The sequence below is a fragment of the Mesoplodon bidens genome, assembly GCF_964165515.1.
Source record: "Mesoplodon bidens genome assembly, chromosome: 1".
NCBI lineage: Eukaryota > Metazoa > Chordata > Mammalia > Artiodactyla > Ziphiidae > Mesoplodon > Mesoplodon bidens.
Genome location: NC_138176.1, coordinates 37724146 through 37748561, shown reverse-complemented (window position 1 = coordinate 37748561; position 24416 = coordinate 37724146).

Genomic DNA, 24416 nt, shown 5'->3' with positions numbered 1-24416 from the left:
AAGTTGGATGCAAAGAGAAGGTGAAAGAATGTCATAGGAGCCTACTCTAGTCTCCAAGACTTGTGCTTCCTACAGGGTTCTGTGTGTGTGTGTAACTTAGGAATACATTTTTTCCCCAAAATTATGGAACCAAAAGTGTAACATAATAAAAGTCACCAAAGCAAGACAAACATAAGGAAGAGACAGATATTCCAAAGGGCATCTTCAAAGATTGCACAGTTACACAGTTGGGCAATTTCTTTAGTTCCAACAGGAAAAAAAAAATCATCTGTATAAGACCTATGACTTCACAGAGTTTGTGTGACATGCAATATTTTCCCTTGAGCTTTCCTGGAACTGAAGGGAAAAGGAAACCATTTTTGTTATTGTTTTGTTTCCTCCCTCCCTTAATTTCACATTTTTTAAAGGCTATATTTGGATGAATCAGCAGTTGGTGTAATGAGTCAAGCAGGACAAATTCTATTACTGTTTCTTAATAAAAAATGAATTATTAGTACTCATATCTTGCTACATTTTTTAAAAAGCCCCTCTCCTTTTTTTTCCTTCTGCAGCTTCTCTTCACATCTTTATTTCTACTGGGTATATAATTGTTCTGATTAATAGTGGAAACAATGACATTTATTTGAATGAGCTGTGCTAACATTTCTTCGTGCTGACCATCACTTTACCAATCACTCCTGGGAGCATATCTGCTCCAGGACTCTCTTGTAACCAGGGGATCTCGTCATCTCTACCTCTTTTCTCCTGTTCCAGGTGCCACTATGGGCTATGAACTTGTGTGCCACCCCCAGGCAAGAAAGAGTCTATTTTTAACACCGTGATTGACCTTCATTGGGAACCAGAACCACAGTCAGTTGTGAATCTTCCGCTGAGAACAATAAAAGTATTTGCTAAGAGGGACTAAACCCTCTCTATGGTATGAGTTACATGCTGCGTTCCATTGAACTAACCTAGCAAATTACATGGAATGCATAATACGGTTTTAGTGCTAACTTTCCATCCCTCTTCCCAAGGATTGGGAGAAATGTCTCTGACCCTACCTCACTTGTGTCCTCATCTTTCCATGTCATCCATGTTCTCCATCCTTCCTTGATCCTCGTCCCAGCTCATTCCATTTCCCATGCTTGTCTTTGTCAAAATGGGTACTTCATTTTGATTAGTCTTTGTTCTCCAGAGAATTCTCTCCTTCCAGAGTTGCTCAAAGTGCATGCTTTCCACAGAGGGCTGAATCGGGCTCTCCCAATTCAACTTACACCATTCATTGGTAAAAGAACAAGAGGAAGGTTGGTCCTCTTGCAACACACACTCTATAACCAGCCAACTATAACCACCAGTTACACCAGAAATAGCTTCCTTCTCCTGCACTGTCCATCCTCTGACTTAGGCCCGCTGAGTGATGTTATCCGTGTGTGAGTGTGCACACTTACTCTCTGTCACAGTTGTGCACATGCATCAGGGAGCACTCCATTCTCTTATGTCCCCCCCAACATGTGGGCTTCACAGAGGTGCTCTGTATGTGGGCAGGGCCCGAGGCTCTGAGTGTGCTCATGCATAGCTACCTAAGTTATTGCTCCATGTGGAAATGTACATGGGATTGTAATCACATCTTGGGCCAGTTCTCAAAATCTCTGCCCCATAAAGAAGAGGAATAGGGAGATTGACTGATTTCTTCTAATAATCAGGACAGCTAGTGAAATGTAACCTGTCACTTACCACTAATCAAACATGAGAGTTTCAAAGTTTCTGTGACTTCAGAAAAGGCACTTATGCCTAATTTATAATCAGTTCCAGAAAAATAAGTGACATTCCATAGATCAAATACAAGATAATCAAACTAGTCAAACTAGGATACATTAATATCACATTTAACTATATTTTTTAACTCATATGAAGCAATAAATTGAGATGGCTTAGTAACTGGAGAGAAACTGAGAAATGTTAGGCATCTGAAAAGATACTTATCATCGCACATGCAATTTACTATCAAATAATATTGATTGCTTCCATTATAGAAGCCAGATTCTGATAAAGGGGAGAAATATTTCATAAGCATTTTTAAAACGATGCTAAAATATTGCAAACCTCTTTCTACTTTCACATGGATGAAGAACTGAACTCTTATTCTCATATTAAAAGCTCTTTGTCACTCTCCTATAAATCACTTCTCATTGCTAGAAATGTGGACCAATTCTGTAGTTATATCCTCAGATTTTTTTATTGCTGTGGACTAAAATCCACCACAGGCTTTCAAAGAAGATTCTGGTATGATGCATTTAAAAAACCACAGAGATAGAGTTCCTTAGCATAGAGATAGTTTGTAATTCAGAGGTAATTTCATAAAAAGGAATCATGACAGTAAAATATCATTACCACTGTGTTGTTTTTAATGTAGCATCTAAAATGATTTAACTTGGATTTTGGAAGGAACCCATGCAAAAGACAGAACTAAAACTCTTTTTTTTTTCCCTGAAAATAATATAGAGCAGATGCTGATTTAAAGGGGTAGAGTAGAGAAGTCTATTGGTCACTGTCATCCATTTTGAATGTAGACATGATCAGACATGAACCGGTGCCAGGCAAAGCCAGATCTTTCTGTGACTGGTTCATAATTTCTATGCTTCTTCCTGTTGCTCAGCCTTTAGATGAATCTCTGGTTATTACTATCTTTTTATTTTTCAGGACTAACTAAGGTTTCTGAGCTTCACTCTCTTTTTCCTAATTATAATTTCTCAAACATATGACCAGTTTCAGATTTTATAATGTCAGATACAACCAAATGAAACAAAAATGCTCACTGTCTTAGCTTACCAAGGACACAAATCTCAAGCATCTAAGAGATGGTGAAAGGAATGAGAATATGATGAGGTTCCTAAAGGATATGGAAATCAATGTCTTTCATTCTCCTTGGAAAAAGAAAAATAAAAAATCATACTCAAGATGAGAGAGCACTGAGCCTTGGTCAGGGGCAGGACTTATGTAGAGTTCTTATTGCTTGCACAGATGTTTGAGACCTGACTTTAAGATTGAAGTGAGTTCACTCTCATCAACAGTTGAAGGTAAAATTCTATCAGCAATCCCTGAGTTAAAAAAAATAAACAACCCTGTCTATCTGTCTGTCTATCTGTCTACCTATCTATCTATCTATCTATCATCTACCTATTTTTGTTCATTATTCTGTAAGGAAAAGTTTAAGACTTTAGAAAGGGAAAAAGGATTACAAGATATCTATTCAGCAGAATGCCAGAGTCCCTGGAGAGTCTGCTCTTACAGGGATGTGAACCGTTGTCTTTCACTAGGCTGTTATTTAACTAGCAGAAAATGGATGGTAATGCAAAGCTCTGCAAATGATTCCTGTTCATGGCAATGCAAATGAATTTTGTTCAGTAGAGAATATAAATCTCTGTAAATCAAATCCTCATTTGGACCAGTTCTAACACCTTACCTGTTCCCTTCTTAATGTGTCAAAAATATTTTTGACACGTGTTCATTTTATATCTATATGAGAGTCAGAATTTTATTTTTGTTGGAAGACTATCCTTTAACAATCTCAATAAGGGACTTCTTTTCCTTTTTAGAGCTAAAACGATTCTGGAGGAAGGGCAATGATGCCAGTAGGAGCAGAATCATTTAGTACCACTTGTGGAATACTTTTGCAGAATACCAGAAATAGTTGGGATATGGTTAGGGATGGGGCAGGGCTGAAAGCACTGGGATATTGAGAGCAAAGACCCAGTTTTGTGCTACATGCACACACACCTTTATAGGTGTACACTACATGAATATGCTTATGGGGGAAAGGGAGAGAGGAGAGAGACATTTCTTTTCCTGAAACTTTCCTCTTACCCTTTATTTGTTTTTTGACTTCATATTTCTTACACACATCATTATTTGTTTTGCTTTCTTCCTGAAGAAATTTCACAGGATGCTTGCAATTTATACAGCAGATATATTTATTTTGGCATGCTGTCACTTTCATTTCTTTCAAGAGAAAATAATTTCAAAATACTTTGTCAGTAAAAATTTTTTACATCTGTCTTTCTAGACTATATATCATTTTTGAGTGCTTGTTCAGGGGCACCTTACAGAGCTATCCACCATTCTTTCACACACCCAACCCCTATAATTAACTAAAAACATCAGTTGATTTTTAAAATTTTTTATTAAATGTTATAGTGCTTTCCTGTAAGCTACCAGGGCAGATCCTGGGCAAGCCTGTGAACCATGAATAAGATGCAGCCTATGATTCGGGAACAACAGCAGAAAAGCTCAACTGAAAGCTGTAGGATTAGTGATGGAGGCTGGCTCAGTGATTCCCAAGTAGAGTCTGCAGTTGTAGACTGAGCAAAAAGGTAGGCTCACAATAGAGAGTGTGTGTTGAATATGCCTATTCAACTCAGCCTGGTACTGAAACACTGTTCATCTGTTTCCTTCTCTGGAAGTTGTCATCAGCTGATGCTGTGTCCCCACAGATGGCCATGAGCCTGGCCAGGGAAGGCCTTGGAAGGGTACCCAAACATGTTTCTTTCTCTAAACACAAGAGCTCCAAAACTTCATAGCCATCTTGAAGGGACTTATTGCTATAGAAGTAAAATGTCCAAGAAAGGGGAGTAGAGAGAACATCAAGGAAGAGGCATTTGCCCAGTGAAAGTTTGTTCATACTTCTTTGCCCTTGCCTTAGGTTGATGGAGAATTCCTCTGCAGACCTGTGAATGTCTGGGGCTGCACTTAGCCCAGGCTGCAAACACAAAGCTGGATTATCAGAGGAGACCAGTGTCCCCTCCATAGCAGGGAGGCATCTGGTCTCAGGCTTGGACTCAGAGCATCTACTTGGTTCTGCCTATCTTGCATAACTTAGTGTCCAGACCACTGTATGACTCTCTACTTCCGACCTTGGTAGTCCTTGCTTTGCTGGAGCTGAAATTCTTGCCATCTTCCTTGGCTTATTATATGAAAATCAGGTGAAAGCCAGTTTATTTCAGTCACACACATTCAGGGTCGGTGCTTGAAGATGAAAGAAGTGGCAGGTTTGACAGTACAAGTAAAGAGAGTCTAAGAAATGAAGAAGAAAATACCTATCTTTAATCTAAAATTGCTCAGACCTAACTAGGTTTTTACTACAAAGTTATTTATTTTAAAAAAACCTTCAAACCCACAGAAAAGTTTATATGTATAATTTTTGCTGAATCATTTGAGAGAATGTTGTAGTGTCACAATCCTTCACCCCTAGGAATAAGGACATTCCCTTACAGAATTACAATGCAATGATCAAGTCAAGAAGTTCAACACAAATATGATACTATTCTTCAATAGATAGTCCATGTTCAAGTTTCACCACTTGTCCCAGTAATGCCCTTTATAACAAGTTATATTTTTTGATTCAAGACTCAGCATAGTAATAATTCCCTTCAGTCTTCTTATATCTAGATCAGTTTTCAGCCTTTCTTTGCATTGAATTAGACATTTTTGAAGAGTACAGGCCAGTTGTTTTGTAGAAAGTCCCTCAGTTTTTGTTTGTAGGATGGTTTGCTTATGATTAGATCCAGGCAAAGATTTTTTTTTTTTTTTGCAGAAATTCTACATAAGTAATGTTGTGTCTGTCTTAGCACATCAAATCTGGAATTTTGTGATGTTATTTTGTTTCATTATTGGTGACATTAGCTTTGATCATATGGTTAAAAATGAATCCTGTGCAGGATTTGGCAATAGAAAGAGAATGAAGGATAGTATAAAAGCTTTATTTCACTCTATTAAGTACATTTTTGTATCTAATATAGTAATATGTGAGGAGATACTTTCAGACTATGGAAGTATCTTGTTCCCAAATAAACATTTTAGCCAATGGTTTAAATATTTGTAATGATTCTTCCTTGAATCAATTAATACTATAGACTTTGAAAATAATGATTTTCTATTTCATTTATTTCACATACAATGTTAAGGATTCTGCTGAAAAGGGGGGCTTCCCCTTTCTCTGTTTCTTCCTCCCTCCCTCTCTCATTTCATTCTAATGTGACAGCTCCCTTTTCCTATGATGTTTTATTAGAATTTTAACCTGTTTGCACTGGAAAGTCTATTGACAAAAGTCACTTTGTGGTTATTTGAACCATGTGGATAACAAAGGAAAGGACCTTTATCACCCTCTTCATCTCTGTATCTACTCTACCATATGCTTCACTATTATCAGTGTGCACAAACATTTTTAATATATCCCACAGAAATACATTTTCCATTATACTCCTGTGTTCATTTACCTAAGCATTAACATAAGCTGAAAAATATCACTTGTGTTTATTACCCTTCACATATGCAAAACATATTTTCCAGTCTATTCTAGTTTTTTTAAATAGTGACATCCACCTATATTAGTCTGCTTGGGATGCCATAACAAAATACCATAGACTGGATGGCTTAAACAACAGGAATTTGTTTCTCAGTTCTGGAGGCTGGAAGTCCTAGATCAAGGGGTGGTCAGATTTGATTCCCCGTGAGGGCCTTTTTCCTGGCTTTGCAGACACTTGCCTCCGCACTGTGTCCTCATGGCAGAGATAGAGGAGAGAAAGAGAGAGAGAGAGAAAGAAAGAGAGCGAGAGCGAGAGCGAGAGAGAGAGAGAGAGAAAGTTCTCTGGTGCTCTCTGGCATCTCTTCTAATAAGGACTCTAGTACCTCATGACCTTATTTAAACCTAATTACCTGGGCATTCAGCTTTCAACGTATGAATGTTGCGGGGGACACAATTCACCCCATAAATTGATCTCATATCAATTACGGGGTAACAACCCACAGTCTGAAAAACTTTGCTCTATGGCCCATATTTTGCCCAGTCTCTGAACTCTAGGAAAGTTTCCACTAAGTTCTATGTTACATCCCCTGTTATTTTCCTAACCACGTGCACACATAAACACTACAGCCCCATATGATGTGGAGATAAATAGGACTGAGAATTTATAATGGCAAACATTCCTTGATATTAAAAAAAAATCAAATATGGCCTCCCAAATTCAAACAACTTATTTATAATATAAAAACAATTTTCTAGCTACTTACAGAGTTGCAGCTACATTAAGTCACTGTTGTCTGGTATTCACAGCAACTAGGCATTTTTTATTCATGGAGGCTGTTTGCATGTGAGACCCCTGGATTATTCATTACCACTCCGTTTCCTGGTCATTTCAATTACTCATTTCCCTTAACCAGGTTGACTGATTTTCTTTCTTTCCTCAAATAATTCATTGTTTGACTGAATTGACCAAGTAACAGCTTGTGTTCTGGAGATAATGCAAGTAAATGCAGAGCTGACAGCTAATCTAGATGAGACCATTTGTTTTGGGTGGATCTTAATATGGTCTTAAGAAAAACAACCATCAGAAATTATCCCTGGACAGATAAGCTAATAATTTTGAGAAACAGAAGGCACTATTATTCAGGCTTCCCTTCTTTTTAATTTGTTCCTTAATAATTTGAAGCTACTTGGGAATGATGAGAATAGATACCAAATATTTCCTCTAAGCTAATAAGATATTTTTGTTAGAAATTTAACAAATAATTCACTTTATTATCTAAAGAAGGTCCACAGAAAGAATTGCCGGGGTTCAATCACTCAAACCTGAAATCAACTTGAGAATATCATTGAGTTATACTACCAACTCTCTAGGGCTGGGTCGTTTAGAATATTTCATAATGCAGTGTATCCTGGAAAGCTGTATTTCTCCAAATAAGATAGTTTGATGTGTTCACCATTAAGGTTTTTCTTTGGTGAATCTAAGGGTGATTGGTGACTTCCATATTAAAATTGCCTGGGCTATAATCATCATTGTGATCATACTCTATGGTTTAGAGCTGAGTCTTGTATAGTCACTCACTCTCTGTTGGTGCTAACTTATAACTCTTTCCTGTGTTATGCAATGTTCCTGTCTGAATAATTCCCACCAACCAACAAAGGTGGAGTAATCTCTACACAAACAGAAGTGTTGATTGGGGGCCTTAATTTTGAGAAGATATCAACCTCTTTATTGTCAACCAGTTTTTAAAGACAAAAGATGGTCCAGAATCAGCAATACAGAATACATGTAACTCTGAACATTTTTCAGAGGAATAACTTGACATTATCTAGTGCCTGAGTTTTTATCCAAAGCTAAATTATACAAAATTCATGGAAGATTGCCTGTATGATCTGTGGCCCCTTCATTGCTCCATTTGCTTGAATTGAGAGAAATTATAAAAAGCAGTCATAATAAATTTGCCTTTACATCTATATAGGGATGTCACCAATTAAAACACTTATTGTCTTCTATACTTAGAGAATAGGCAGAAGAACTTTTCCTTTAGTATCCCAAATGAGATAAGAGAATGATGACTGGATATCAATTCAGACGAAAGTGATGAAATGTCTCTATTTGCCCAGGATAGCCTTGTCTTTACCTGTTGTTTTGCTGTAATTATTAATAGTGACTCCCTTTATCATTTTCAAAAGTGTCTGGGTTTTAAATATTAATCATGTGGTCCCCCTACCACAGGAACACAAATTCTACCCAGTTTGGGGTTAAGAAAAGGAGACAGAGCATCTCCCTTTTTAGAAATAGTTTGTTTCTTGCTTACATTCTTGCTTACAGAGTTTGGCTTTGTGTCATGGGCAGAGCCCTGAACAAGTCTACCTGAATGCTAAGTGCAATATTGTAGCCAAGGATCTGGGAATGGTCAAGTCTTGGGAAAGTAAAAAATTCAGCTTTGGTTAAATCTTTTTTTGTTTTTGTTGTTGTTGTTTTTGTGGTACGCGGGCCTCTCACTGTTGTGGCCTCTCCCGTTGCAGAGCACAGGCTCCGGACGCGCAGGTTCAGCAGCCATGGCTCACGGGCCTATCCGCTCCACGGCACGTGGGATCTTCCCAGACCGGGTCACGAACCCGTGTCCCCTGCATGGCAGGTGGACTCTCAACAACTGCGCCACCAGGGAAGCCCTTTGGTTAAGTCTTAGAAGCAGTGTGGGCATTTGAATATTTCCCTGCAGCGTCTTGAATAGGAAATACAGGGTTAGGAAAACTTTTTCTTCACAGTGATTATAGGAGTCAAATTAAGACCATAGTCAGAGAGGAAGGTGTTCTTAATTTTGATAAATTCTATGACATGCAGCTCAAACGTCGATGGTGTCCTATGTCCTCACACTGATGACTTTAAAATATTTGGATGTCATAGAAATAATCTATTATTTCTATGGTATATATATGGTCAAGACTACTGTTTGGAACGTTTTATTCACCTCTAAAGGGGCTGTAAAGAATAACTCTATACATGAGTAACACTCAAGGAATAAAAACTATTTATTTCCTTGAATATATTTATAAATCATCAGTGTACTTTTGTAATCCCAAAGAGTACAATATCCTAACATATGATGCATACCAGAGTCACTATTTCTTTAAAAAAATTTTTCTAAAGATTGAAAATATAGCAGCAATTTGATTTTGAAAGTCAGACATCCTACAACAGCTAGCAAATTGCAGACTCACAAAGTCAGCTACCTTTTTATCCTTCCCTTGATTGGAGAATTGGGCAGAAATGATCAAGATCAATCCAGGATGCGTGAATTTCATCTTCTTCAGTTTCTGAATGTTGTATGAGGCCTATAATTTTTTCTACAAGCTGACGCTCTTAGGGAGTGAACAAAGAAAGCAATTGATGCTTTATTCTTACTCTTGCAATGAATTTTGCTTATTACCTTCTTCAAAGTACAATTAAGTGAATAGTGATAGCCCCTGCATAGGCATAAACGCATATATGTGGAAGAAGCTAAAAATGAATGGCAGGAAAGTAGCTTTCAACTTCCAAAACCATTTGCTCAGTCTGCTACATGAGGCCAGATTTGTGCAGTGGACATCAAGCCTAAAACAGAATAGACTCTTCCAGCTTTGTTGCTAAATTTGGGTCCAGTAATGTAAGGTAAACAGAAGCAAATGTTACTAATATTGGTTCTTCTACCTGTGGATGGGTAGAACATGAATCGTGTTTACTTCAATGCCATGTCTTTTGAGCACTTACTATGCACTTCGCATACTTTTAAGGTACATATTTGTGAAATTAGTCCGTGGATTCTATTCCATGAATGACTGGAAATAAATGTTCAGTTGGTTCAATTTACATAAATTTTTCTTCCTTTCCCCTTCCCCCATTATAAGTATTTCTCCTTAATCAGAGTTATTAGAATGTAAATAGATTTTTTTTCCTAGCTAAATCATTTGCAAATGATTGCCCACAACTATTTCACTTCATGAATCTCCATTAATTGCATATATTACTATTCAGCTCACACATATATAGTGAACTCTCATTTAGGCACAATAATTAAGGAATGGACACTAACAGTTAATTGACCATTCTGGTTAACTGATAATTATATGATACATTTCCAGAAATTAAGCAAAATCACAAGCAATATATAACACATCATTTAATCTTGTCTTTCACAGTCACAGGGAATTTCAGAATCTTCATGTGGCTCAAACTCCATCTATTAACTTATTTCATGAGCACCAAGGCCTGTCAAAATTTATCTTTGGAATATATGTGTATGTGGACTCAGCCCTATTTTCCCCACCCCTGATTAATTCACTCTTCCTTCTGAAGTTGGAGAGATTATTAAAAAGAGAAGTTCATAATTTTACTCCTCTGCTTAGAACAATGGCTATTCTTTCAGGGTAAAATTCAAAAATTTCAGTATGGTCTAGACCATACTTACTTTTCAGGGTCATACATCATCAGCCTTCTCTATATCCCAATCCCACTTGGCACGCGTGCGTCATCTCTACACCTTCAGTCTATCCTCTAATTAGAAAAATGATTTTCAGGTCGCAGAAGTCTCTGGCTACTTCCTGGCCTCCAGGCCTCTGCACCTGCTGCCTCTTTGACTGGACCACTGTCTTCCTGTTCTACACTTTCTATCCCATTGCAATGACTAATTCATATCCATCCTTCAGATATCAGCTTCACCACGGGTTTATCCAAGAGTGCTGCCTGCCTCTCTGATATGTCTTTGAGCCTTAGCCCAGTTAAGCATGTATCTGTAGTGATCCCACAGCAGATCACTAAACATCTTTCATCCCAGCACTTCTATTTTGGACTAAAATTCCCTGTTTACCTCCTTATGCCCCCAAGTCTGGAAGGGCCTTCATGATAATAAGTCTCACCATTAAAAACACAACACCTAACACAGTGACTATGTATAGAAGTCACTCTATATATTTTAATTAAATAAATGAATGTACTGCTTTCCTTGATATGAAAAAGCATAAAATTTAATCAGTTTAAATATCAGTTTTCTATATGCACTATAAAAAAAAGATAGCAGATAAACTATTTATATTGAATCTTTAGCTACCTGAGCATGTGCCCTAGAAAATTCTTTCTAAAATTAATACTGGATATTAACGTGTTTGCTTGTCACTTAACTTCTTTTCATTAAAAAAATGTGCAGACTGGGCAAATGCAGAGCTTGTTAGGTCAAAATAACCTGGTTGCCCTTCATAAAAATGAATATAAGATTCTTCTCATTTGCATGCTCTGATGATTACAAGAAAAAATGAATTGCAACAAATAACCTGAGAACAAAGATTTATAAAGTGAGAATGGCAGAAAATATGAACAAGGAACCGTGGATGTGTTGTGTTAAACAGATTCTCAAATCTTGAGAAATTGCAAACTAAATATAGTAGCCTATGATAAAACTCTGGGAATTTAATCAAGCAATTACATACAGGAAAAGTATTTAATTAAGAGGTAATCAACAGGATTTCAGGTTTGTTAAGAAATAATCAAACCCAACTGATGTCATCATCATCCAAGAAAGCATCCTCATAAAGAACTGGCACCTCACATCCTCAAGGGTGTGACCCAAGTCCCAGAGCCTGGTGGAGATGCCTGAGAGAGGGCTCTCAGCTGTGCCAAAGTGAGAGGGCCTGAGGCAGGAAGTCTGTCTCTGTAGTTATCAGCTTTGCTGTGGTGACTAATGACCTTCCAATCTCAATGGTTTCCAAACATAAGTGCTTATTTCTTACACGCATTTCATGTTAGCTGTGAGTCAGCTATAGCTCTGTCTCAGCATCCCTTTACTGGAAATCCAGGCTGAAGGAGAAGCACTTATTGGGACATGGCATTCTCATGGGAAAGGAAATACAAGAAGCAATATTTAAACACAAACTCACTGCTATGATTCTTTTCAGACGTGGCATATGTCACAACTGCTTACATTCCATTGACCAAAACAAATCATCTGACTAAGCCTGATATTAGACTGAGGAAGTATCTGCCACCAACACAGAAGCCCTGTAAGTCACATGCAGGGTGGGGTAGTGTTATGTACTCTTCTTATACAGAAGTGAATGAATACTTGGGAACAATAATATGATGGACCATAGTCCTTGAACTGGGACATAGAGAGGACAAAGTCAAAATGAGGAACGTGGCAGGGACGTGTTAGTTTGAAAATGAAAGGCCTTGTGGGATAACAATTCTAAAACCTGTGTCTAGTCCATTATATATAGAGGCTGGAGGTTAAGGACTCAGGCACACAGATCTCAGATTGTCCTGGATGGGAATCTGGGCTATACTGTTTATTAGCTTTGTGACCTGGTGGGTCACTTCACTTCTCTGAGCCTCAGTTTCTCTGGCAGAGTATATTCTCTGCTCATGAAATATCAAAGAAAAATCCACATGCTTCTCTATATTTACTCACCCCACCTGCAATTGGAGTGAGACCTGAGACAGATTCTGGCTATAGAATTTTCTTCCTGTCCTATCTGGAGGGATAGGAAACTTCCAGACATGGCCCCTTAAATCTGCCCCGAGATCCTCGGCTCATTTTCTTCTCTTCTGCAGAGCAGGAGTTGAAGGAAGTATGGATCTCTGAGCCACTCTTTGGAGAAGACTGACACAGGAAAGCTACCCAACCCACATAGGACTGTGCTGGGGTGACAACCCTGCGTTGTGTTAAGGCGTTGAAATCTGAAGATTTGTTTCTGAGGAATCACTGAACATTCATCTATAGAAGAGGACAAAGAATAGAATATCTCCAGGGTTTTTGCAAAGATGAATTGAGATAATTTATGCAAAGCACAGAGCAGTGTGTGGCACAGTTAAGGCTCGTTTTGTGGCAAGTGTTATATTTTAAGGTCATGTTCATTTAGAGGTTAAGAATAAGGTCATTAAGATCAAGAGATGGAGTTTATATCCCAGCTCTGCTACTAACTGACCATGTATGTTAAGAACATTATTTAACTTCTCTATGCCTCAATTTCTTTACTTATAAAATGGCAATAAAAATAGCATCCAGGGCTTCCCTGGTGGCGCAGTGGTTGTGAGTCAGCCTGCTGATGCAGGGGACACGGGTTCGTGCCCCGGTCCGGGAAGATCCCACATGCCGCAGAGCGGCTGGGCCCGTGAGCCATGGCCGCTGAGCCTGAGCATCCGGAGCCTGTGCTCCACAACGGGAGAGGCCACAACAGTGAGAGGCCCGCGTACCGAAAAAAAAAAATAGCATCCAACTTACAAAGTTGTGAATTTATAATAAGATAATCCATGCGGTGGTGGTGATGGGTGATGATCTCCTGCCTGATCTACCATTATAGAAGCTGAGTTGATTGTCAGGGAAAAGAACTAAAGTGACAAGCTTGTGTGGAGACTGAACTATGATTTAGATCTGATCAACTGAACTGACTAGTCACAACATAAGTACTGACAGAGCTGTCGCCATCCACAAAGACTGTACCCAGAACAGAGCAGAATGTCTATATCAGTAGGTAGATTTTCTGCTGAAGACAAGAGAAACTTAGGAGCTGGGAATACACATATACCATATTGACTTTATTTGTGTTTGTATTTCTTTTTTAGTAATTTCAACGCAGTAAGGGATGTAGCATTAAAAATTAATTTCTTTCAATTATAATAGTAATGTAGTTTATTGTAGAAAGTTTAGAAGTACAGATATTTGTACAGAAAAAAGTGCATAGTTCTCATCTAACAAACAACTAGTAATTTTTCTGTATTTACATTCAGCCTTTTTGCTATGGATAAGCTTTCTTTATTTAACATAGTTGGATTTTCTAATGTTATATTAAAATCACGACATAAACATTGTTGTCAAGGACTTAATTAAATGAATGTACCAGTTTAATTAACCATTTATTTATCTTGGATCACTTATGTTTCTTTTTTGTCATCATAAATAATGCTCCTATTAATTTTCCTGTTATATATTTCTGCATGTTTTGATTTATTAGGACCAATTCACAGAACTGGAATCACTAAGTCAGATAGAAGAAATATTTATAAGAAATAATATATTGCCAAATTGCTACCCCCAGAAATACAGTCATCCCTTGATATCCGCAGGGTTTTGGTTTTAGTTCTGAGAACTCCCCTCAAGTCCCTTACATAAAATGGCATAACATTCGCATATAACCTACACACATCCTTTAAACTATCTCTAGATCACTTATAATACTAATACAATGTAAATGCTATGTAAATAGTTGTAAATACAATGTAAATACTATATAAATAGTTGCTGTCGGTGCAGCAAATTCAAGTTTTGCTTTTTGTAACTTTCTGGAATTAAAAAAAAATGTTTTCAATCTGCAGTTTGTTGAATCCACGGATTTGGAACCTGCGGATTCGGAGGGCTAACCGTATATGAAAATGATGATTTTGCATGACCCATCATGGTTTTTTTTTTAATATTCGCTAATTGTTTACAAATATTTACTAATATAGTATATCTATCTATATTTATAGATTTAAATACATAGAGTTATTTTCTTAATGATACGTGAGTTTGAAAAATCTTCCAAGTTTATTATTAGTGCACGGTTTTTGAATCATCTCTTTATGTCAGTTGCCAATTTATCAAATATTTTTATTATTGATTTGCATTACTGTTTTTAAAATTAAACATATTAGACATACTGTCTTCTATATAAATATATGTCATCCTTTATATCAGGAGAACTGGAAGCTGGCTCTGCTCTTCTTAGCTCACTTTCAGCTGACTAGATTGGCTATCTTTTAACCCTCTGTTATGTACTCTCATAGCTGGATTTTCCAATGACCATATCTAAAATCTCCCTTCTGGGTGGACTCTCAAGCTTAATAGTAGCCAACTCTCCATGAAGATAGGCTTCCTGGAGACTTTTCAACTTTTAGTAAGTACACGTAGTATCTGTTTTTTTTTTTTTTTCAAAAATAGCATAGATGCAGAATTTTATTTGTCTCTCTGTCTTTGCGCAAAATGTTTCTTCTAACACAAATCAGAACTGTTGGAGAGGGGCTGAACTGTGACTGAGTTTCTGTGTAAACTGAAATGTGAGAAATAATTGGCATCTTCATAAAACTTTCCATTTCCAGCTATAATTCACATTGTTGTTTGAACTTTAGACATTTTAGAATACCTCTTCCCAGATTACAGTTCTAAGCATTGGGAGTATTTTCTCAGAATTCCCCCCATGGAGGTGCTGTTTTCCATGATTGCCTGTCCTGGTATAAGCAGTGGAAAAGTTGGTAGACTCTGTGGTCCAAGCTCTCAGTTGAGCTTTTATGTGTGGTTTCTGCTGAGCCTGCTTTCCTGCCTGGCATTAATGTAGCGAAGTTTCCAAATGCCACAGTGCTAAGTAGAAATCCTCAAGGTCATATGTGGCTTTCATATATTTGAACCATTGTTTTCCCTCAACTCTCACCTATTCTCATATTTAGGACAGGAGATCTCAAAGATTTTGGCTTCCAGGATTTCAAACGCACCAGGACACACACTGCGTTAACACTGCCATTGTATAGTATCATAACTAGTGTCTTCTAGAATTAAAAGGCATCATCTATCCATTCATTCATTTGACAAATACTGACTGCCTAGGGGAGCCAGTCTGCCTGCATTTGAATTTCAGTTAGTCTATTTAGCAGCTGTGTAAATTTAGGTAAGTCTAGTTGATCTTCTCAGTTTTCTTACATGAACTGTATTATTTCAACTATAATGACTATAAGCCAGGCACTGTGCTAGGTGTGGAGAACACTTTAGTGAATAAAGCAAACACAGTCCATTCATGGAGTTTAAACTCAATCAGGGGAGGCTTCTGGGTTTTGGAGAAGATAATGGAGGCTGCTTAAATTCGAACCTCTCTACCTAGCTTTCTAAAATGCAGAAAGGATAACAAGAAGAGGAAATTAAATCTCCCATAGCTCACGGCTACAGCTTTAGTAGGCAAAAGAATACCAAAAATTTCAATTTGCATGTAAGTGAAAGAACATGTCTAAAAACAGTGGCTTCTGCTCAGGAGTCCAAAAGAGCTGAGAATCAGATGGGAATTCTGTAGAATTGGAGAGAGGGCAGTGGCACCTGAGTGTCACTATGACACAGATAATATCAGTTGAAGTTTATCCCCAAAAGGACTGGGTCTTACTCTGAATGGAGAAATAATGTGAAGTGTAGGTTCAGAAACCTGGCGGATAGGAGCCCTGGCTACTAAGGAGTCTAAAGAAGGAGGCTTAGAAAGTGAATGTTGTAGGAAGGCACCACTTCTGGGGAAAAAGGTGGCACCACCACAGAATCTGCAAGTGTCTCTTGGTGACTCGGAGGTAAAGGGAAAGAAGGAAGCATCTGAAGGTAAAATCCACAAATTAACCTGATAAAATCAAAGATTCAGAAGAAAACAGACCAAAAAAATGTCACTTATTAAAGAAATTATACCCCACTGTAGCAATAGAAGAAGTCATTCTTAAACCAAGAAATCAAGTAAACTACTCAAACTCCTATAATACTGTTGCTCTAGGAAAACCCAAGGCAAACAAACATGGATGCCAATAACAAAAAGACCCAACACCCCTACTGAATTGTTATACCCGATCAAAGCAGTTGTATGAGGAAAACACATAGCCTTAAATACTTTATGTTAATAAAGATTTCTAAAATGCCAGTAAATTATTTAACTATCCAACACAAATAGTTAAAAAAAGTTTAAACTGAAAGACAACAGAAGGTAAGAAATGTCAAAGACTGTAAAAGTAATGATTTAGAAAGCAAAACCATAAGAACAAATAAATAATTATTCTCAATTATTTTCACATGTGATAATGGCAGTCACATATTTAAAAAGTCTCCTGAAACTTTCTTACATTACTGATGGAAGGCAAAAAGTGGCCCAGTCACTCTGGAAAAGAGTTAGGTAGTTTCTTAGAAAGTTAAACATGCACCTACCATAGGCTCTATTAATCCCATTCTTTGGCATTTACCCAAGTCTAATGAAAACTATGTTCACTCAAAAGCCTGAATAAAAATGATGATAGTGGCTTAATAATCACCCAAACTTGAAACATCCCAGTCCTTCAACTGGTGAGTAGATAAACAATCTGTGATACATCCATAACACAGAATACTTCTCAGCAATTAAAAGGAGCAAACTATTAATGAGGAAAACAACATGGATGAATATCAATTATGCTGTGTCAAAGAAGCTAGACTCCATTTACATTACATTCTGGAAAAGACAAAATTACACAACAGAAAGCAGATTAGTAATGCTGAAGTTAGTGGGAGGATTAATTACAAAGAGGCATAATGGAAATTTGGGGGTGATGGAAATGTTCCATGTCTTAATTTTAGTGGTGTTTACATGACTATAAACATAGCCTAAAACATGGAACTGTTTTAAAAGGGTGACTTTTACTGTATGTGAATTATACCTCAATAAATCTGACAGTGTCTTAGAGATTTAAGAGTTTTAGAAATTTTTGCTAAAACTTTTATAGATAAAATGAGATCTGATATTTTCTTTAAGATAACCTGATGGTTTGGAGAGAAGTAGGTGGAACTATACATAAAATCAGATTGCCCAAGTGTTGTAATTGGTTGAAGCTAGGGCTCAATTACACTATCCACTTTGCTATTCTGTATATTTGACATTTCTCATAATAAGTAATATTTTAAATGTAATAACTTATCTGGAATTGGAAATTAGTCAACATAGAAGAAGAAGTCAATTTCACATATCCTTAAGATCAAGAAGCAAAACTTGGTATACTTTGCAGGAAGCTGTTATGTTGTTACCACAGAAAAAGACTGGTTGGAAGTCTTGAGCTTGAAAGGCTAATTTGGAATTTTATAAAGTAGGTGTGTTCCAGGGGAGTCCCATGTTAAACAAAATTAAACTGTATTTTCTCAAAGTGGTTATTATCTTGATGTATATAGCATTCTCAAATTTATTTGTCTATATAATCCTCTTTTTTCAGAGCATTTGTAGAAGTAGCATTGCATGGAACATACTGGAGATTCCATACAATTTTTGAGACTAACAGTACATATTTATAGTTGCTTTGGTACCAAGAGGCAACTTAATCCTGAGAGAGAAACTTGGTGCTTCATATATTAGGGTAATGCTCTCTGCTATATCACATAATTTCCAGCAGTAAAGTAGCTTAACAAAATAGAATTTATTTCTCCCTCACATATCTGTCGAATGTGGGTGGCAGATGACCTTCCTTTATGTGGAATTTCCAGGAATTGATGCTCTTCCCATATTATTCTTGTTTCATCCTCCAGAGGCTCAGATCCTTCATCTATCCAGCCTCAAGGAAGAAAGAATGAAGTCACGTTGACACCTTAACCACCTTCACCATCCACTGACGACAATTAGTCATGTTACCCAACTAGATACACGAGTCTGAGAAATGGGGTTCCTGGCTGGGCAGTTGCTTTGCATGAAAAGCGAACATGAATTTTGGTGGGCAATTCACTGCCTCTACTATGGGTGGCATAAACATGTGAGCAATTCAACTAATTCAGTGTTTCCACCAGAGATTATGACTTTAATGATCTGAAGTGTGGTCTTGGCATCAATATCTTAAAAACTTCAGGATAATTTTATTGCTCAGTTTGAATTAAGAACCACTGGAATAGTCATTAATTCTTAAGGGAGAAAAGGAATTTCTTATTTTTTATATTTTTCTAGCTTTATTGAGATATGACTGACAAAAAATGTATATATTAGGTTGAACAATGTGATTTAAAAAAAAACAGCTCTGTTATGTATAGGGCACTTCATTTCATCCTACATTACAAATAACCCAGTGGAAATGCTAACTGATCAGAAGACATTCTATTTAAAATATGTGAAATTAGGTCAATACAAACAAGCACTGTTGACATGATGATCTGCGGCCAATGATACCTTAATGCCACGGAGCAGCTTTCTCCAGAATAATATAGTTTTGCTTCCCAACAAAATAGATGTCATATTTTTACCCAGAATACTCCTGGAAAATAAATCATCCAGATGGCTGAAACTTATTCTTTAATGACATGATAGATCACTGGGCATTAGGTCCTTGAAGAGATGCTATTTTTCAGAAGTTGACTTTAAAACATCACTCACACTGTCACAACAGATCCAAGTTTTATAACCCTGCAGCTAGTATTCTAAATTATTGAAGTTGACACTAAGTAGGATGTCCACCATAAAATACTTTTTAAAAAGTATATTTGAAATTTATTTCACTTATTTTGATAAATCGCATTAAACTAATTTGAATTTACTACACAAGTGCCCACAACTATATTCGTCTGCTATGTGTCTAGGAGTTTTTATCTCTATTCTTTAAAACTGATTCATTTTAGCCGCGCAGCGGCTGGGCCCGCGAGCCATGCCGCGGAGCCTGTGTGTCCGGAGCCTGTGCTCCGCAACGGGAGAGGCCACAGCAATGAGAGGCCCGCGTACAGCAAAAAAAAAAAAAAAAAAAAAAAAAAAAAACTGATTCATTTTGTTTTAGCCACACAGGTCCAGAGCACACTTGTCCATCATATTTGTATGTGAAGGTGTTTACGTTGTTTTATTATGGAACACTGTGCTCCTCCTGGAATGGAGACAATCATAGAAAAGAGATGACCTTTATCTCTGCATAACTTCATTCCTGCTTCTCAACATAATCAATCGATTTCTATGTTTGTCAATTTGGTTTCATCAGCCACCATAATGGTCAATTACTAAAGAAGAATTGATCACTAAGTGGACTGATGCTGTTACCTTAGCAACCCTGTACGCAGTCTAGCTATTTTAATCATGTAAATGACTAGATCAGATTAGCCATTTACCATTTGATCAATTGTGCAGTGACCAGTATAAGACTGACTAATCTTACTGTGCACTTAGGCAAAGTCTTAGGGGAAATATGGTTGTTTAATTAATATACAAATATATTTCTCTGGGCAAAACAAAATATTTGCAGATCTACTATCTAACATTGCAGCTATTTTATTTTTCTCATAAAGTGAGAAAAATGCTAGCCTTAAAGACTATGGTAGAAAACCATAGATAACTTATTCATTTAACAAACACTATTAAGAACCAAGTAAGATTTTATGAGCTTGACATTGCAGATGTAGTGATGAATAATTCATAGTCCCTGCCCGCAAGTAAATCATGGGCTCATAACAGAGATATTCCGGTAAGGAAATAATTTCAATAGAGCATGGTAAGTAAAAACAAGATATGATGAGTGTGGGGGGAAAGGAGTTACTTTTTTCTACCTAAAGAAGTCAGGGAATATGCATACAGAGGAGATAAGGCTTAAGCAGGTTCTTGAAAGATTAATAGGAGGCCAATGCCTAGAGAGTAGCATTGGCATATATACACTACCAATGTAAAATAGAAAGCTAGTGGGAAGCAGCTGCATAGCACAAGGCGATCAGCTCAGTGCTTTGTGACCACCTGGAGGGGGTGGGATAGGGAGGGTGGGAGGGAGACGCAAGAGGGAGGGGATGTGGGGATATGTGTATACATATAGCTGATTCACTTTGTTATGCAGCAGAAACTAATGCACCATTGTAGAGCAATTATAGTCCAATAAAGATGTTTTAAAAAAAAAAAGATTAATAGGCATTTCAAGGTAGACCAAGGAGAGCATTATAGTCAGGGGAGGCACAAAATAGCACAACGTGTGTTTTTTCATATCTCTTGGTTGAAAGTGACAAAAATCAGAAAAACTGATTTGAGAAGAAAGGGGAATTTTTATTGGAAATAGCAGTAAGAAGGCAGAATAATGACTGCCCCAAACTGTCTACATCCTAACTTCCGAAACCTGTAAGTATGTTGTGTTACATAGCAAAGGAAAATTAAGGTTGCAGATGGGATTAAGGTTGGTAATAAACTAAATTTAATTAAGATGAGATTACCCTGGATCATCCAAGTAGGCCCATTGTAATTACAGGGGTCTTTACACGGAGAAGAGAAAGGCAGAAACACAAGAACCAGAATGAAAAGACTTAACCAGCTACTGCTGGCTTTGAAGATGGAAGGGAACCATGAGACAAGAAAATGGGAAGTCTCCAGAAGCTGGAAAAGACAAGGAAACAAATTCTCCCCTAGAGCCTCTTGAAAGAAATGCAACTCTTCTGACACCTTGATTTTAGCCTAATAACATTCATTTTGGACTTCAGACTTCTAGAAAGGGAAGATAATAAATTTTTTAAGCCGCTGAGTTTGTGGTAATTTGTAACAGTAGTAATAGGAAACTAATGCAGAAATTTACTTGAAACTTAGCTTACTTGAAATTTAATTGAAGGAAGAGCTGGGAAATCAAGCCTCAAGAAGGGAAGGTATAACTGGAACCAGATTCTCCATCGTCTATGTCTCTCCACTCTCTCTCTCTCAATCTACTGGCTTTATTCTCTGAGAGCAGTTTTCCCCATGGGACAGGGGATCTGGTCACTAGCTGCCCTGGGCTCATACATCATGGCATTTCAGAGAAAAATATTTTTCCATCTTGGTTCCAGTTTGGAAAAAATGCCATGAAAATATTCTGATTGGTCTATTTTGAGTCAAATGTTCAACTATTGAACTAAACTCTTGGGGTGAATGATATCAATTAGCACAGCTGGGGTCATGTGCCCATTAATTTGGCAAAAAAAGAGAGATTTTCTACCAAAAGAAAGGGGACAAGAAGGTAGGATAAATTGGAATAGTAGCTGTCTACTACAACATGTTGAATGAGCTACAAGTGGTTTATTATGGTAGGAGCTTAAAGTCAGTGACAAATTCAACCAAAACTCATATGAATAGTTAGATCACATAATTAAGCTCTAACTCTGTGGAATTTAAATTATTCCCAGAGCTCTAGCTTTCCCAAATATATATTTATGAGCTTCCTGTTAACCGGAGAGGTCATGACAGATAAGTTCAGTTTACATTGGTCCACCATCTTGTTTTCAGTATAGGAAATTCAAGAATTGGTCAGCTGTGAGGAAGGTCAGTTTAGGAGAGATCAAGGTCTGGAAATTAGATTCCTACTGAGAAGTGCTGGTGCTTGGATCAGACTTAACTCTAGGCAACCATTCCATTCAGGAATCTTCAACTTATTGGAAAGTACCTTGGATTTTGGTTTCAAAGTCTGGATACAAGCCTAAGCTACACTCTTTCTTAATTTTATTACCTTAGACCAGTTCACTCAGCACTGTAAATCTCATTTTCATTATCTGCAATCTATATATTTATCATAAAATCTGCTCCCTGTAAAAGCTGTCATTTATTGAGAGCTTATAGGTATCAGGCACTTTACGAGGTTCCAGGAAACTTCAGTCATGAAGGAGAAGTCGCTGGCCTTGAAACAAAGTAAAGCTCTAAACTAAGGAAAGAAGCAAGAGCAAGAGTGCTGGTGAAGTATTGGGTCGGCCACAGAGTTCATTCGGGTTTTTCCATAAGATTTTGTAGACATAAAATCAAATACTATAGACTTAATAGTATTTGTCTATACTATAGACATAAAATCAAAAGAGGACCTCCAGTTAACTTGGTGCAGAGGAATTTAAAGTAGGGTTCTTGATACAGATATGATGGCTTGCTGAGCCTGGCTGAGATGGGAATGGGGTTACAGAGTCTATAGGTGAAGGAGATCAATTATGGGGGGAGACAGAGAAAGAGAGACAGAGAGAGAGACAGAGAGTGTCAGACAGAGACAGAGCAGAAGAGTGAGGAGGCACAGAGATCATTATACTTCCTGTTCTGCCTCCGCTTTTCCTACCCCAGCTTTTCCAAGTATGAAAACCACTCTTGAACCTGGCATTCATTTGGCATTTCCTTAGTGAAAATGATTCAAATGAATCTAGGAAAGGAACCTGCAACCACTACTGTTTTTATAATGGCCCCCAAATGGCAACTGTTTCCCAAATCTTAGAATTGGATCATTGCTGATGCTGACCCTTGAGGCCAGCTAGACCCACACTCACTTAGCAGAGTCTCTCATCCAATAAAGTGCCATATTACTGTCAGGAGTTAACCTAGCCCATCCATACTAGTTTCCTAGGGTTGCTGTAACAAAGTACAACAAATTGGGTGGCTTAAAACAATAGAAATTTATTGTCTCACAGTCTCCCTGTGTGCCTCTGTCTGCACATGGCCATTTTCTTATAAGGCCATTAGTCATACTGGATTTGGGGCCCACCCTACTCTGATATGACCTCATTTTAACTTAACTAATTACATCTGCAATGACCCTGTTTCCAAATAAGGTCATAGTCTGAGAATCTGGAGGTTAAGACTTCAACATATCTTTTGGGAGTGATATAATCCAACCTATAATACCATCCTCTTATTTTTGACCAACTCCTGTTCAGATTCTGCATCGATCTGATTGTTGGTTCCTCACTCCTGATTTCTCCCCTATTTATGACCCAGCTCTTATACTTGGGGTTAAGTGTTCACAAACTGTTGATACAGACATGAGAAAGAGAAAAACAGCCCCTGACATCTGGGAGCTGGCTGGGTATTATCATCCAGGCCTTGGTGTTGCCATGAGCTGCCTGGCAACTACAGCTAGGCCTTGATGTTCCCTGTTGAACATAAATAAAACTACTGTGAACATGATGAATCAAGACAAAAACAAGACCACTCTATAATCATGTCTGAACACAGAGCAAAATACAAACATTGTCCAAACCACACAAAAGACCAAATCTCTCTTTATCTGGCTAATATGAGTGACTGCTGCTTCTTTCCTAGTTACAGCTTTGCCTTGGCCTAGTCCTCTCTCCTGCTAGATAAATTTAATTAAAATAAAGCATTAACCTTGCTCCCACTTCCTGAAAACATCTAATACAGAACAAAGCTCCCCTTCCTTAAATCTTCCCCAAATCACATAACACAACCCCAACCTTATAGTAAATTCTTTTTAATACCTTCTTCCTGAGTCACCCCCTGGCTTAGAGATGTGCATCCTCTCTCACTGCAACAAGCAAAAAACTTGACTTGTTGAACTATGAATGTGTTCCTGATGGAATTTGCCTGGAGGGCATTGACAGGAATTTTAATAATGCATATTAGCTAAAATGTGATAATTGAATTAGGAAACATTTTGCATATGAAATGTATCAATCTATCCAGTGACTACTATGGGGATGAT